The sequence below is a fragment of the Apteryx rowi genome, unplaced genomic scaffold, assembly GCF_003343035.1.
Source record: "Apteryx rowi isolate R43461 unplaced genomic scaffold, aptRow1 scaffold_158, whole genome shotgun sequence".
In the NCBI taxonomy this organism is placed as follows: domain Eukaryota; kingdom Metazoa; phylum Chordata; class Aves; order Apterygiformes; family Apterygidae; genus Apteryx; species Apteryx rowi.
In genome coordinates this window covers 1,130,979-1,146,786 of record NW_020447841.1, presented here as the reverse complement: position 1 = coordinate 1,146,786, position 15,808 = coordinate 1,130,979, and the positions used below count along the sequence as shown (strand labels likewise).

The following is a 15,808-nucleotide window of genomic DNA, read 5'->3' as shown; positions in this document are numbered from 1 at the left end:
AGAGCTGCAGTGCCCATCTCAAGGCTGAAGATCCCACTGCATGTGAGTCAGCTTGATGGCGAAGCACAGGAACACCAGAGTCTCTTTTGTGGAGTTAGCTGCAAAGGACGTCACTATGGTCCCATTATCTGTGTCATTAGCTGAATCAACTTTGGAACAGGCCTCAAAATCTCACTTTGCCAAAAGGGAGATGACAATGATATCTCACACATTGGGATAATGTAGCTTTCTTGACTTTTTCACGGCAGTCACTGTGATTAAAAAATAAGGAATTACTTAACAGTGCTTCTGCATGGGCACTCCAGCAGATTTCAGAGCTTCAGCAGTTGTAAGAGCAATCTGATAAGCTGTTCCTGAGTTAGAGGAAGAAAAGTAGGCTCTTACAAACCCTATTGCTACTGTCGATACTCCTTGCAAGGGAAGGTGAGATGGTCCTACTGCACCTGATATACAGTCCATCAAATTGGATGTGATATCCTCCTGTGATAGAAGCATTTCCTTACTGTTACTATCTTTCCAAAGCTTTAGAGCTTGTGAAGAGTACTGGACTGGCAGCTCTAAAGCCCTGAGGTCTGCTCTTTATCTAGAGACCAAATATTTTTAGTTTCTGACAGTCTGTAGATTATGCAAAAATTAACAAAGGTCTCTTCCCCTCTAAGTTTCCCCAGACCACGAAGATTGCTTTCCTCATTGGCTAGCTAACAAACATGGCCTCTGCACTGAGCGTTTGACTAATTCTTGCAGAAAGGGGGAACGCTTCCTGAACGCTTCCTACATCTTCTATTATGTGGTGCCAATACTTCTGTTGACTGTAAATACTGTGCCTTGGACTTAGTCTACACATCATGCTGTACATATCTTACATATCTAGTAAGATCAGAAAAAATGAGGTATGTGGCCCTCTGTACAGTTAGAGCCATACTGCTTTCACTTCACGTTTCTTACTTGGCTCGCAGATGATACTAGCCAGTATGTCACACTGAGGAAGATTCCAGTGCAAGGATGTGCCTCACTTCAAGTAAACCAGCAGCCTGAATTGAATTCAACATGCTTGCATACTTAGATATGCATAAATGCATTTTCTTAGTTTAGCACCTAATTTCTTTAAAACGTAGTTATTAGAAGATTGATGTATTGTAATAAAGGATACAAACCTTGCAGTCTTTGACTATGGATTTCAACAGTTCTGCTGAAAAATATTACAGGAGAAATAAGTGTTTTCCTGAATTAAAAACATTTCAATGTGACTCAAATACTCTGAGTATTTAAAAGGCTGTTATCCTGGCTATTAGAGAATATAAATGATTGTACACCACAAGATATAATTTGATTAAAAAAGAATTTGATACCCAGGTGTATTTATAATATCTTAGATATTAGTTATCATTATTCTTTTTTGTAGAAGTCTCTTAAATTTTTTTTTTTAAATATTCAGCTGCTCTTACAGTCTATATTATGTGAATGTTATGGTGGTTTTGGGGTGCATTTAAAGAAGGCATTAGGGACCTATGCTCCCATTAGCATAAGCCAGTGAAGTACATACCTCACATCATGTGGTTCAGCTGTGGCTGAGCCACTTGCAACCCCTCCAAGCCCAGTCTTTATCAGACTGGAGTTGCATCAGCACCCACTTATTTTAATCCATGTAGTTTATATATATATTTACAATCTTCAGTAGTCAGCATATTAAAAACCCTGCTTTTCTGCTGAGATAACTGTCAACCCAAACAAAGATCATATTTAATCAGTATGATCAATTTTCAGTGGATTATCAGCCTTGCTACCACAAATATAAAGCAAGCTCCCATATCACAGTGTGCTGCAGTTCAGAATATACTAGGAATATAGGAAGGTCACTGACAAACATTTAATTATATTTGGCTCTATGGTATGTGGATTTTTTTTTTTCAAATAGGTGTAGCATCTTCATTATTTGATACCTTACAAACTAATCTGACAAATGTAGCAGATGACCAATAGGGCCATTGGTAGCTGCCAATAAGACATGTGTGTTTGGTGGTTAGCTCTTAACTGAACAGATAACAGAATATAGCCTTCATACAGACTTAGCTTCCTGTCAAGTCCCTCCCCCCATAGAAGTCTGGGCAATAGGAAAATATTTGCAGCATGTCTATGAGGCTATTTCTGTTCAGGGTGAGGAGCCAACTCCTCAATTAAGTGCCTCTCGCAGACAGCACTCTCCTGCCACCCCCTTTCTGCCTGCAGATGATGGCCAGTGTTTAGCATGCAGGCTTTCAAGAAATCTGATTAGGAAATGTTGTCAGAAAAGACAGTAATTCCATGACACAAAAGGGTCCTGCCACGAAAGAGCTGCAAACAACTATATAAACCATATAAAAATCATAGTATGTAAACCCTAATTTCCGATTGAAAAAAAAATCTGAGATCACTGTCATAATCTTTGCTGTTGATTTAAACAAACAACAGATAATTTGTCTGCAACAGATAATTTGTTCCTGTTGTCTGTGAAAGATGTGCCTACTGTGAACGGGAGAAGGTATCCCAGGACTTGGGGTGGAGGGCGGTTTCCACCTGTGCACCTTGCAGCTGCTCCCTGCTGGGCTTTGCCCTGGTTAGGAGAGCAGGTACCACAGAGCTATCTGCCGCTTCCTCGTGGCTCAGAGGAAGCACAGCATTACTGCATTATCAAGACTTCAGTCCTGGCTGCCAATCCATCCCCTTGAGTGGTTTCATCACCACTTAGTCTCAGTTCTGAAAATCAGACTTGCCGCTTGCACCCTTACTATAGCACTCCACAGACTATTTGACTGTGAATATATATGTAGCTACTTTGTGAGTTCACATAGGGCAATCACTTTCTTTCTTGGTAAGTTTTCAATGTGCATCTGAAAATAGAGCATAAATGCCGATTGATTGGTGGGAATGATCCTGGAAGGAAAGGTGAAGTCTAAATAAAGTAAGGACTGAAGAGGATTTCTGTGCCAAGTCTATGGGGCTGTCCATGGTCACAGCAGTGTAAGTACAAACCAGAAACTGTAAACACTGAGCTCTCAAACTGTGATTCTTAAGCTTGCATGTTTTCATATTAATACCAATAGAAAATTTAATACTGCATTGGAAATTCTGCAAAGGTCCTCAGAAAGTCAGATATAAAACATGCTAGTTGTAGAAGCAGACAGTACACATTTAGAGAGACTTTACAGCTGAGATGCTAAGCATCTGAGAAACTGCTTTGGAGTTGAAAATGTGGTCAACACTTGTGCTTCTCCCCCAGTTTCAGAATAAAAATCATCTTTCACATTTTGAAGGATGGAATGCCCGGAAACAATCATTCAGTTCATGAAGATAAGATGAGATTTTAAATAAAAATTTTGTTTTGACAAACCTTTTAATACCTATCTGGAAATTTAACCTGATTTTATTTAACTAATAAAATACAACTTTAAAATTCTGGATATTTGTATTATAGCTGGATTCCAATTTCCATCTAAATGTAGCTTAACACTAATCATGAGTAAAAAAATCAGCTCTAAAAAATCATTTGACCTTCTAACAAAATATAAACATTAGAAATCTGAATAAATACATGTCATGCTGAATAAGTGCTTGTATATGTAGAGAATGGGTCTTACTCATTAACAAAAAGAAGACACAGTTTAATGCAGAGGCTGTATTTTGCTATAAATCATCTTAAAGATTACCAATCAATGAGAATCAAACTTTTTTAGGGAAGTAACAAAAACATGGAAATGGAAAACAAGATAAAATGAACTATTCAAGTAAAGAATTTCCATTTGCTGAATTACCAGGCAGCACTATCCTTGCACATTCCAAATTATATAAACTTACAAGGATTAGCCTGGTATAAGTACTAGGGGTATAAAAAGAGAAAGCTTTAGGTAAGTAGCACTTGTATAGACAAAGTGTATGGCAGAAGAAAAAAAAAGGAAGTTCTACAGGAGAGAAAAAGATCCACTGGTTTATTTAAATGTCACTTTAACAAATGACTGCAGTGGGAGTTTCAGCTGCAGAAGGATTTCAAGATTAAGCCAGTGAATGTAAAATTTCAATTAAATTTGTTGGCCATCAGCTTTCAGCTATCTAGCTGTAGAAGTAAATGTAAGTCTTAATCACTTTTGATGGATATCTGCAGCAACCAGCTCTGGACTGCTTTACCATATAGTTACCCATGAATTCCCATTTCATGCTCCTCAAACTACCCACCTAGTAGACTATTGTTTTATATCTCTCTTTAAGAATGAGTATTTGGTATTCTGTTTTACTTTGCTGGGCATTAACAGCAGTACCACAGTAATAATTTTTCCTCCTTTATTCCCTTTACTATTATCTCCCATTTAATTCAACACAACATTCAAGACTCTGAAAAACACACCTTTACCATAAAATAGCTGGAGAATAACTAACTTGCCAAAGAAGAGTACTAAGCGGTGCTTATAAAGGAATAGCATGCCAATATCCTTGACAAATAGCATTTCATCATGACCTTCATCAAAGACAGAATCACTGAGTATACCTAAAAGGACAAAGATGAGCTCTCAGTGGAAAGGAAATATTTGACCTATAGAAAATTCTGCTCTAAAAGGATAGCATTTTGCCATAAGGTGGTATGGCAACAAATAAGCTGTACAGCCCAAAAAGCCAAAGAGAAATTTGCTTAATGGGAAATGCAGGCATACATTCCAACTCTTGAAAATAGCTTTAATAGAGATGTAATCCAAATGGAAGAAACCTGCAGTTAACCTGCAGAATAATAGGATTATTCTGAAGACTCAATAGTTCTAAGAAGAGGTAGAAGTTTGCATTCAAATCTGCCCTTTCCTCTTTCCATTCATTCAAGAAGGTGTGGATTCGAATGGGTTCAAATTCTTTGACTTGGGTGCATTTCCTGACTGGAACCATCCACCTGGATCTGAATTTTGCTGAGATTTGACCAAGTTTGAATTCTGACAAATTTCAATCCTAGTCACAATGTTTCTAGGATTAAGTATGTTTGCTTTACTGATTGCAAATCAAGGCACAGTGACATGTCCTTCTAAATGCAATGTCTTAAAATAGTCATAAAGTCATTTTTCAATATTTTGTCAAATGTCATGGATTTGTTATATAGAAAAAGCTTTTGAAAAATCAAACTAGAACCCCAAGTTTACAAGTAGTGAGAGTGCTGAGATGAGGGGATGAGAAAAAAGGTGTCCCACGCACACTGCAGCACTAGAGAAACCTTGTGCCAGACATTTGAATTACGATGAAAGGAAAATCCAGTTGACACAGAGAAGTCATGATCCCTGAATGAAATGAGAGTCATGGCAAAAGTACTGGATAAGTCATTACTTTCAGTCTCACAAATAAAAGACGGCAAACCAGAAAGCTGTGATAAAAAGAATGAGCATTTATTTGAGAGGTAGGAAGTGTTCCAGGATTAAGAGAAGCTGAGCAGAAGAAGAGGCAATTTATTTAAGTAGGTTTTGTGGGTAAAGCAATTTTCACATTTTCCATAGTGTAACTTTCTTTTGTGCGTAACTTCTTCCCTGCAGCTTGTCTGCCTTTTTCTTCATTTAAACCCTTCTTTAAGTCATTGCTGCAGTGTTGCCTAAAAATGCATTTAACGACTTTTAACAATGTTACACTGTCATCATAGCCTGAAACACACCAAAGAACTGTGCAGCTTGCCAGTGAAAACAGAGGAAAATGCCAGATCAGCTCAGGGAAAGAAAGGGAAGACAGAATCAGACTAAGTATAAGGGATAAGCACTGCAAATCTCTTTTCTCATCACCTGCTGAATGTTCATTTTTTTTTAAATTGCTCCTAGATACTCTTCTTGGTCTCAAGAGTGTGGGCAATGACTACTCTCTGAACTAATGTATGACCTGCTTCAGTGAACACTTAGACAGGAGTGTCACTTTACTCGTATTAGCTCAGGCAAACTCCACATGAACAGAGATAGTGCATATGTGTAACGGCTTTCAAGACCTGGCCTTTGTTTTTAGTATCAAATTATTGTACATAATTGCAGGGGAAGCCTATTAAAAGATGGCACTTGAAAGGATTCTCAGAATGGAAGTTATAAACAAAATAGTTTATGTGGCCGTTTGTTCTTATTCTCATTTCATTAATGACAAATATGTTTGTAACTACTTCTGATTTTTCTCTTTGCATGGAGATAGCACTTCTAGTTGGCCTTATCTAGACTGTCTCATAAAAAACCCTCCTAAAATCCCTGTCCTTGACATACTTTCACCAAAAGAAATTAAGGGACCTTCTAACCTACTGTTACAGGTATATCCAGCATTGAAAACATAACAAGAGCAATGGTAGAAGTAATAATGCTTATAATGGATTTCTAAAGGAGTATGAAGAGGATACTAGAGCATACAAATGTAATCTGTGGGAGTAAAATTCAGATTATTTATCATTCTTGTTATTAAAAATGGAGGAAAAGGAACTCTGGGCAGTTCTGGAAGCAAGATCTTTTCCTATTTTAAAAAAGAAACAACCTTTCCATTAAAAAGACACTTTACACATACATCTGATGGGGCAGACCCATCAGTTCAAATAGTTCATTATAGCAACAGGACATCTCATTAAGTAAAAATGATCTCTCAAGAACTAGAAATACGGTGCTGCTCAGAAAAGAAGACACCAGCCAGCACTTGGGCTGCATCCTTTGTATCAGGAATGTCTGTCTTTCCTGACCTTGGGAGGCACATACTAAAATCTTACTGTGGCTGAGATCTGTGAGGCATTTTTTGCATACCTTGGGAGCCCATGGGCAGGGAAGCTCCTGAAGTGGTTCATGGTTAGGAAATGACAATTACTGCCCAGGGGCTCTCCTGCCCTTTTGGAGGATGGGGATGTAGATGGTCTGAGTGTCCTGCTGAGCCCTCGAGTGACCCCAAGATATTAGCACCAGCAGCCCCAGTTGGCTCTCTCCCTTTTGCAGCTGGATCTTCAAGAGCCCCTGTGCCAGCAAAGCTGGATGCCTACCACATGGCAGAGCTTTGGCATGTGCTATGCATAGCATAACATGCGAGAGCATATGCATGAGTGTTTTTGAGGTATATCTCAAAAGCTGTATGTTTGCCATTCCTGCTCAGCACCCTTCTCAATCCTCAAGCTGGAGACACGTGTTTAGAAGAAGTATAGATTTAACAGGGAATTTAGAAGCCACCTCCAAAAGGAAATTATAAAATGATATTACTGTCATGGACTAGCTGTTGCAAAGACATTTTTGGGTAATCAGACAATTAAGCAAGGTGTAATGGCTGTCTCTAGTCAGAGACCAGAGCATTGCTCTCTGCAAACAGACAGCAGGAGAGCAGAAAGAAGAGAGGCTCAGAGACAGACCCCACACTGTCCTAACGTTAGGACTGACCCACAAGGAGGCTCTGAGAGTCCTCCTCCACAACCCTGTCAGAAAGCATGTTTGTAGTTTTAGGACCTGACAGGGGAGAGGGACCTCTGTTCACAGCAACTTGACTAGCAAGGGAGTAGGTGGAAAAGAATCCAGTTATCTCAACTTTTGGGAATGCATCTCCTTGTTGACTAGTATTGAATTTTATCTTTTGGGGGGAAAGGATTTCTTTACACAAACTGTCAAAATGTTCCTTCAGAAGGTGCAGACCTTACTGGGTGAAGCATGACTCCATTTATTTGTAGTGGTGTGAGCCAGTAAAATGCAAACACTGATGAGCTGAACGATTAGTTTCCCATTACAGATGACAATTTCTACCAACACAGTCTAGGATGGAGAAATCAGGAAGAGGCAAATCCAGAGGAGACATACTTGTCCACCAGTGGGCAAGCAAGACACAACAGAGGTAAGAGTGGTGTGGTGCCAGCAAGACGGGCTTGCCTGCAGCTGAGAAAAAGCCATGCTGTCCCGTAGTAGGTGCCTCTGCCTGGAGCATAGCCTGTCCTGCCTGGAGGATTTCCTGTCTGCCCCAGTGATCCCCCATCCTGTTAGTCAGATCTTGGGGGCTGTCAGCAGGGGCTCAGGCTGGCCCAGCATGACCCAGTATGCTGCGGCCTGGCACAGCACAGCATGGTGAGGTCTGATATGGCATGACCCAGCTCGGTATGGCCTGGCACAACACAGTTTGGTTGCCTGCCCCTCAGCTCTGCTGCACACCACTTGGCACCTGCGGCCTCTGCGCGTCCCTCCCCACATCTCACATCCTGCTAAAGCTGCCTTTGGGCAATGGTAAACAGCCCGTCTTCATGAGTCTTGATTCATGTATCATGTCACTCCAACCATCCAGGCTTTTCCCAATGATGTGTTTGCACTTTACCTCATGTTATTAGGAAATCAGTTTTGCACTGTGTTTGGAAGATCTTCACTACAAAGTTTGTAAAGCTATCAAAGCAGACCCAGAACTGGTGTGGGCCTCCCAGTACTAGCAGGAGCTCTGCACACATCAGTAAGTAAAAGGCAGGTTTGCCTTCTCTGACAGCAGAGAGAAATGGCCAGGCTCTGTTCTGGTCAGATCAGAACAAGGTAAAGTCTGTTCATATATATTAATTTTGGGCAACATTGCATATACTTACAGCAGTGGATGTTCTGGATCAAAAGTAGATAATTTGGGGATGTGCTTTGATTTTGTTGTTCACCAGAAGTATGACATTATTTATTTTTGTTTTACTCAAGCCCATAGCTGAAATTAATCTCTGAACCATTGGCAATCTTCTCATGGAGGAAATGTGATATCTACAAGAGAGATAGTACCCATACCCTTCCAAAGAGGGGTCAGGAAATTATAGACCCATCAGCCTAACTTTGTGCCCAGGAGACTTATTGCATAAAACACAGAATAATGAATATGTGAGTATCTAGACTATAATAAGCTGATAAGCATGCATCCACAACACCCCTACATCAATCTGTCAACAGACAAACCAGCCTAATTTGCTTCTTTAGGAGGATAACTAGTCTAGCAAGGAAGGCAGAAACAGTAGATGTATATATAGAAAATAACCACCTATGTAGCAGTATGATAGAAAAGTATATGGGAACGGAAGTGGATTATAAACTACCTCTGAGTCAACTAAATAGTGTCATTCTAGGCTGAAAGGACAGGGCTGTCATATTTTAAACACAGGAAGTAATTATTCTGCTCTACTTGATCCTTTTAAAGACTCAGTGGGAGAACTTTGTCATGATGGCAGATTTTAGAAAACACAGTTAAAGGAAAAGCCTAAGGAATGGGTTTGTTTGCTTAAAAAAATGGAAGCTTATGGGTAGAGATTTCAACAGTTTTCCAGCACATGAATGGTTGTTATAAAAAAGGCCAACCTTGGCTGTTCTTCATCCTTACCATTGTAAAATATTTCCTTTATTAAGCATGTATCTTCTTTGCTGAAAATTACACCAATATATTTTCATCATCCTATGTTAAGTGCTAGAATGGATTGTATAGGAATGCTGTATAATTGCCTTTGTTGTAATTTGAAGAAAACAGACAAATATTTTTGCATCTAAACATGCTTGAGCTGGCTTTAATGCATGGAGTTGGACTATACTGTTTCCTGGCCCTGCACTCTTATGGTTCAAAAATTCTGTTCTAGTTCATCTTTTAGACAAAAAACTCTTTCAGGCAAGGCATATCACTCATCATTATGTATGTGCAGTGCTTGAAACAATAATGTCCTGTATAGTCAGTACATCTGCCTGCATATTTATTTAGAGAGTAGTTGAGAATTAATGATTCAGATCACAAATGCTAAATCATCATTCAGCTAAAATATATACTATAAACAATGTTTTTACAAAGGTCTGTTTTTGGTGGCTATGCTATGGAAAAGAAAATTGGTCTAATTCTCCCAAAGTTTGCCTGCAGCCTTTAATCCACCCACATACGATTAGAGCTGGGTAGAGAAAATTTTCCTGTCTCACAGAACTTTCAAAACAATAGTCTTATTCCACACAGTGTGGAATTTTCACCAACTTTCACAGTTCTTCATAAAAAGCAGACCTAAAAACCCTACCGGTCACCCAACCACAGGCACCCTTAGTCCTAAAGGAAAAGAGAAGAACCCTTCCCAACCATCAAAGTGCTTTCTGCTCACAGCAGTCACCTGTGATGAAGGATGCTTATGCAGGGATGCCTGTTTTACTTGAATCGGACCAGCTCATTGAATTGCCCTGTATTGTACTTTAAAAGAGCCTGAGGGAGGAATGAGAATAAGAAGCATCCTTTCCCACCTCCAGCTGGGCTTCACAGAAACCATATGAATAAGAACTAAAAAAATGCTTAAGAGAAGAGCAATTGGAAAGAAAGATAGGGAGAGCCTAACAGTTCTTAAGAAGAGCAATCCTTCAAGAATTCATGTCATTAAATAAGCATGGCCTAATAGGCTTGCTAACCTAGGTTTTTTGCCTGTGAATCTAGGTTACCAGATACTGGTTTGTTTTAGAAAAGTTTTCATGCTTACCTCTTACTATTTCTGCTAAATCCCCATTTTAGTGCAGGTTTAGCTCATATAATTAAGCAGAGGTGTGGCTGTTTCCAAACTCAGAAATGAAAGGAGCCCATCTTTGCAAAAGTCACACTAAGAGCTAGATTCACAGGATACTTCCAGAGGTTTCATAAAGTCCTGGGCCTGCAGAAAAAAACTCTATTGACACAAACCTTGCCACTGACAGGCACATGAAGCCTGGACCTGAACATGGAGAAACCTCATTCAAGAGGCTCTGGCAGGCACATCTCCACCTCCTGGCGTAGACCCAGCTGAGAACAGCGCCTCTCTGCAGAGTTGGAATCTAGCCAGCCACTTGGAGAGGAAGTTGAGCCTGTTGAGAAAGGTAGGATGTATTTGATTAAATATAGATGTCAACATTGTAGGGGTCTACACATGAGCAAGTTAACCTAGGCTTCCTGTACATTCACTGGACTCTTACATTGCTGTCTTTTTTTCTCTTCCTTTGTGGTGATTCATCACACATAACCTAAAATTTAGATATTAAGTCTGAACTAATCACCTTGTGTTCTCCTTACTGTCCGTGGAGAGAAACAGTAATTTCCAGAGTGTGATTCGTATCATCTTAGATGTGTATCTTATGTTCAAATACATCATCCTCTGGAATGACTACTGTAGGCTGGAAACACATGGTTTAAGCGTCCCTCTGAAAGTGACTGAAGATGGCTTTATACATGCCCAGTGCCTGAAACTTAGATGCCTAATACAGATGTAAATGAGGATCTCAGGGTCTCCGTGGAACCTTCATACTGAATTTTTAAGCCCCCTGTGAATTTAGTTCTCATTCCCTTCTCATTCCCTGCTTAGGTCGAGAGGTAAAACCAGATGGCTTTTAGTGTGTAGATGTTAGGGACAGATGTACAGAAAATGAAAATAAGTAATGGATGGACATTTAAATAATAATGTCAGACTCTGTGCATGTAAGCAGTGGTCAGTTAGCCAATGAAATCAGCTGGCAGTAGGCTGTAGGAATGGATTTCTGTTAAGTTGTCTATCATCTCTTCTGAACTTCAGAACCAAACATATTAATGAATATCCCTTAATTGCAAAACAGATCAGGTGCCATAAACAAAAGTTCTTTTTACTACTAGTGTTGTATCAATGTTTACTAGCAAAAATGAACCTAATGTTCTTGCCAAGAAGCAATGGGCACAAACTGAAACAAAGGAAATTCCACTTGAATATAAGAAAATGCTTTTTCACTGTGAGGGTGGTTGAACTCTGGAACAGGCTGCCCAGGGAGATTATGGAGTCTCCATCCTTGGAGTTATTCAAAACCCAACTGGACACAGTCCTGGGCAACGCGCTTGAGCTTACCCTGCTTGAGCAGGGGGGTTGGACTAGATGATCTCCAGAGGTCCCTGCCAAATCCAACTATTCTGTGATAATGTTATAGCATATAGATAACATGCAATAAGTTCCTAGAAATTCCATACATGATGCCTTGGTGGGGGGTTCTACATGCTCCTTATGGATCAGAATGCACTGGAAATGTACAGAAGTACAAATTCAGTCCTCTGAACACAGCAAGCACTTTTCTTATAAGAGTAGCATAAGACAACCAGGTATGTAGAGCTAATAAATTATTTAGATGTTTTTATGAGCAGTATATAATGTAGCTGTTCTTGAAATAGTCTCTAAATTGTAGAAATTTGGGTACAGTGGATGAGCAGTARATCGTATATGGAATTACATGGGACTGTCAGTAATCATTTTTGTAATACCAGTAACAGTGTCTTGGAATTTCAAATAGCTTTTCAAATATGGATAAGTGTTCACATATATGTTTGCCTAAGCTATATTGTATTTTATATATGACTCTAGAAAAAATAATGATGCATTCTTGTGCACTTTTGCAGAAGGTCTTCTAACATCTGTTTCAGTTCAATTTTGTACAAGGATCAAGGCAGACTACAAGGTTGTAGCTTAAACAGCAATTCTTTTATCCATTTGCATGTGCACTCTTGGTAAAATTAATTTTTCTAGCATGCTACTTGTCTTTTTCCCTTTTTAATTTTTGGCTTTTTGGACAGCCTCTGGTATGATGAGAGTGCTGATACTGTTGAGACTCTTTGGGAACTATTATGGCACAAAGAATAAATTATCTAGCATAGTGAGACTGAGGCATTAACGATACCAAACATTTAAAATCAGCCCTCCAAACTATGAAGCTGATTTAAAAATCATAGCATTTTGCCACAAATAATTTTGGGGCAAGGGGTTTGGCCTTTTTATATTTGAGCTCTTAGGATTTATATTTTTCCCCTTTCACTGTAGTCTTAAAAGCAGCTAACTTACTTTTCTACCTTTTTGTCCTTTTTTTTTTAATGAAAGCTGAGAGGTTTTTTTAATGAAAGCTGAGCTGGAAACCTTAAGTCAACAGATTACATTTCATGAAATTCGTGCAATAATTGCAAGAGTTTACAGCACTGGGATCCTACCTTCTATCCAACACGATAAAGACCCAGAAAGGGCAAAAACATCTGTTTTTTATATTAGGTTTTCACTTTCTGGAATAAATCTGGGAGTAAATGTAGCCCTGATGTTCAACTCCAGTTCAGCTTCCACTGCAGTAAATGAAATGGCTTTTATTGACTTCAGTGAAAACTGGAGAAGACTCTTATGAGCAATACTCTTTTTCATGTCTCCATGTTCAGAAAAAAAAATCAGTACTTTGTGAGTTTGCTAACCCATTTTAGATATGCGGAACCTAGTGGAAAAAAGAATTTTAATGTCAGATCAAACCAGGCACACAAACATGCCTTGATCTAAGTTCCTTTTAGGTCAATAGAAACTTTCCATTGGGCACTGGGCATTGAATCAAGCCAGATAAATCAAAGCCTAGCCATAAATTTAAAATATGAATGGACTCTAAATAAAACTGACAGCCTACAGGGAGATCCTGGGTAATAAGTTTAATACACTGCCAGACCAAAATTCAGAGGGCATGCGCACAGTATTATAACAAAATTTACGCAGACTGCATGGAAGTGGTGGGGTAGGGAGATTCCTTTGTTGTTAAAAGCATACGTGGGGAGATTTAAATATAGCAATAGGTCAAACCTAGATTAAATTATCAAAAAAATTTAAAGCTATTTAATGTGTAAAAAATTCTAGATGCATCTTTTGACCAGGTTATTGCTGAAAGAAGTAATTGTCCAGAAGCCTTATGGAAGTAATATTTGCAGATCTGGCTGTAGTCTTTATCAGCATATTCAATCAAAAGTGACTCAAAGCAGGACTTCTGTGATGTTGGTAATAGATGTGTCAAATCAGGGCCTGTGAATATCCTATGCAAAGGACATTCATTAATACTGGCCTCTGTTAAAGACACTGCATAGGGCTGTTATTTGGCAAGCAGGACAGATAAAATGTAGTAATTGTACGTTGACAGTTTGTCCACTTTTGTTGGGCTGTCATTCAGATATGCTCATGGCTTTCCTCATTTCAATCCTGACCCATGCTTTTGTGTTTCTTGTGTCTTTCCTTTTGAACACAGAGTTACTTGTGATGGTTTTAATAATGCCATATGGTTCTAGTGCAGAGGAGGTCTGAGTAACACTGAATTGTTAATCACAGTTCTTGCCTCCAACTCATCTCCGATTCCATCCAGAACACCCTCTAGCATGGCTTCGGTCCTCTCTTCTCCATTGAGACTTCTCTTGTTCTGCTCTCAAAACCCTCATGGCCATGTGTCATTGCCTTACTTCATCTTCAAATTCCTTGCCCTTTCTGCTGCTTCTGACGTGGCCCATCACCCTTTCACTGCAGTGCTCTCCCGGTGAACATTACTGAACTGATTGTCTCCTGCACTGCCAGAAAAATCAGTCCAGCAATTTAACTTTTGGGGATTCGTCTTCATGAACCTTCTACCCAAGCCTACTTTGGCTTTCCTGTCTTTTGGCCTTTACAGCCTTGTTTACGATACTACTACTTGCTTGTATAGATTCAGATACTGGCCCTTCCAGCCACCACAGGAGCAACCTTGGTTTCACAGGGCTAGGGATGCAGGAGTCCTCCACAGATCCTCCAGTCTGTCCCTCTTATCCCATTGAGGCAGGATAGGTGTACTGTAGGTCATTCCTAGTATATGTTTATCTCACCTGTTAGTGATAGAAGCCTTTGGTGTCTTCTTTCAGGGCTTCACTGTCCTTGTACTAGAACACTTATTATCTAGTATAAATCTCCCTTATTGAAAATGAAACCACTTACAAGTGATCCAATTCACAGTGGAAATGGAGAGCAGTTATTAAGTATCTTCTTATCCTCACTTTTGCATTCTAGAAAATTTATCCTATGCCCTACTCAGTTTTTGTCTTTTCTGAAATCTATTCTTTTAACCTTGCCTCACAGGTCACATTTTCCAAACTTCTTGTTACTCTTGTTGCTTCTTCTGTGGATTCCGTTGTTTCCCTGCATCTGTACTGAAGAGTGATACACAAAATAGAACATAGGATTCCAACTGAGACTTCATCTGTGCTGAGTATGGCAGATTAATTAGCTGTAGTCTTATATAAGGTATCTATTTCAATGCATCCCAGAGTGATGTTTGTCTCTTTTTTTCAGTACAATCATACCATCTTAGAATTAGTTTGGGGCAGAGGTCAAGATGTGCAAAGCTGTCAAGACCGCAGGGCTTCCATGCATGATCAGCAGCAGAAACATAGAGTCTTTACTAAGGTAAAGTTATTCTATGTCAGTTATTCTCCTGATCATTTGCAATGCTAGCTGCACTGCCTTCTTCTCCCCTCCATTCTGTGTTTGCCTTCATATATATTAAGCTTCAGGCTGACCAAGCTTATGGAGAAAGTTGCTTTGTCAGCTGTTTGGTATAAATGTAGGTGAGGACTCAGCGGGAGAGTGGTGGCAAGGAGGCTGTTGGTAATGCTACAAAGTCAAAGATCAAGGTGGCAGCCCCCATTTTTTATAAAGAACTGGTGGATAATGGCAGAAGTCAGGCAGTGCTCCTTCTGTTGGGCCAGGTAGTGGACACCAAGGTGTTCAGAGTAGTGGAAGGGCCTTGGCAGCATGCTGCATGAACTTGGGGTTGGTGCCCATGTTTCCACATGTACATTGTGGGAACTTGTGATTTGGTCTCTGAAACACTCAGAGAAACAATTGGAAGGGTCAGAATTAACCACAATTAGAATTTGCTGAGCAAATGAAGTTTTTCAGTGCAAAGTGAACTTTAGGAGAGTAAGTAGCACTCTGACACTCTAAATGAGAGAGAAAATCCAAAGTACTACAAAAAGATGACCCTAGTCCACAGAAAAAGAGCAAATGGAGTTTGCTGCCACCCCAAGCTGAGATACTGCTGTGTGTGGAGATAGATGC

The 15,808-nt window shown here is 39.6% G+C and overlaps 1 protein-coding gene across 11 annotated transcripts in view; it reads left to right on the top strand.

Annotated features, from left to right (window-relative positions):
* Positions 1-15,808, top strand: part of SOCS5 (suppressor of cytokine signaling 5) — a 111,486-nt gene that overhangs the window by 15,684 nt on the left and 79,994 nt on the right. For 3 of the 11 annotated variants that reach the window (XM_026059454.1, XM_026059460.1, XM_026059457.1), the window contains exons 1-3: positions 5,112-7,818; positions 8,646-8,819; positions 10,641-10,799. The exons of 2 other annotated variants lie outside the window; for them this stretch is intronic. The gene's annotated coding sequence lies outside the window, so the exon portion shown is untranslated. Of the gene's footprint in view, positions 1-5,111; positions 8,419-8,466; positions 8,820-10,640; positions 10,800-15,040; positions 15,155-15,808 lie in introns of those variants that run through there. 6 more of the 11 variants (XM_026059461.1, XM_026059462.1, XM_026059463.1 and 3 more) reach the window with 6 other exon arrangements.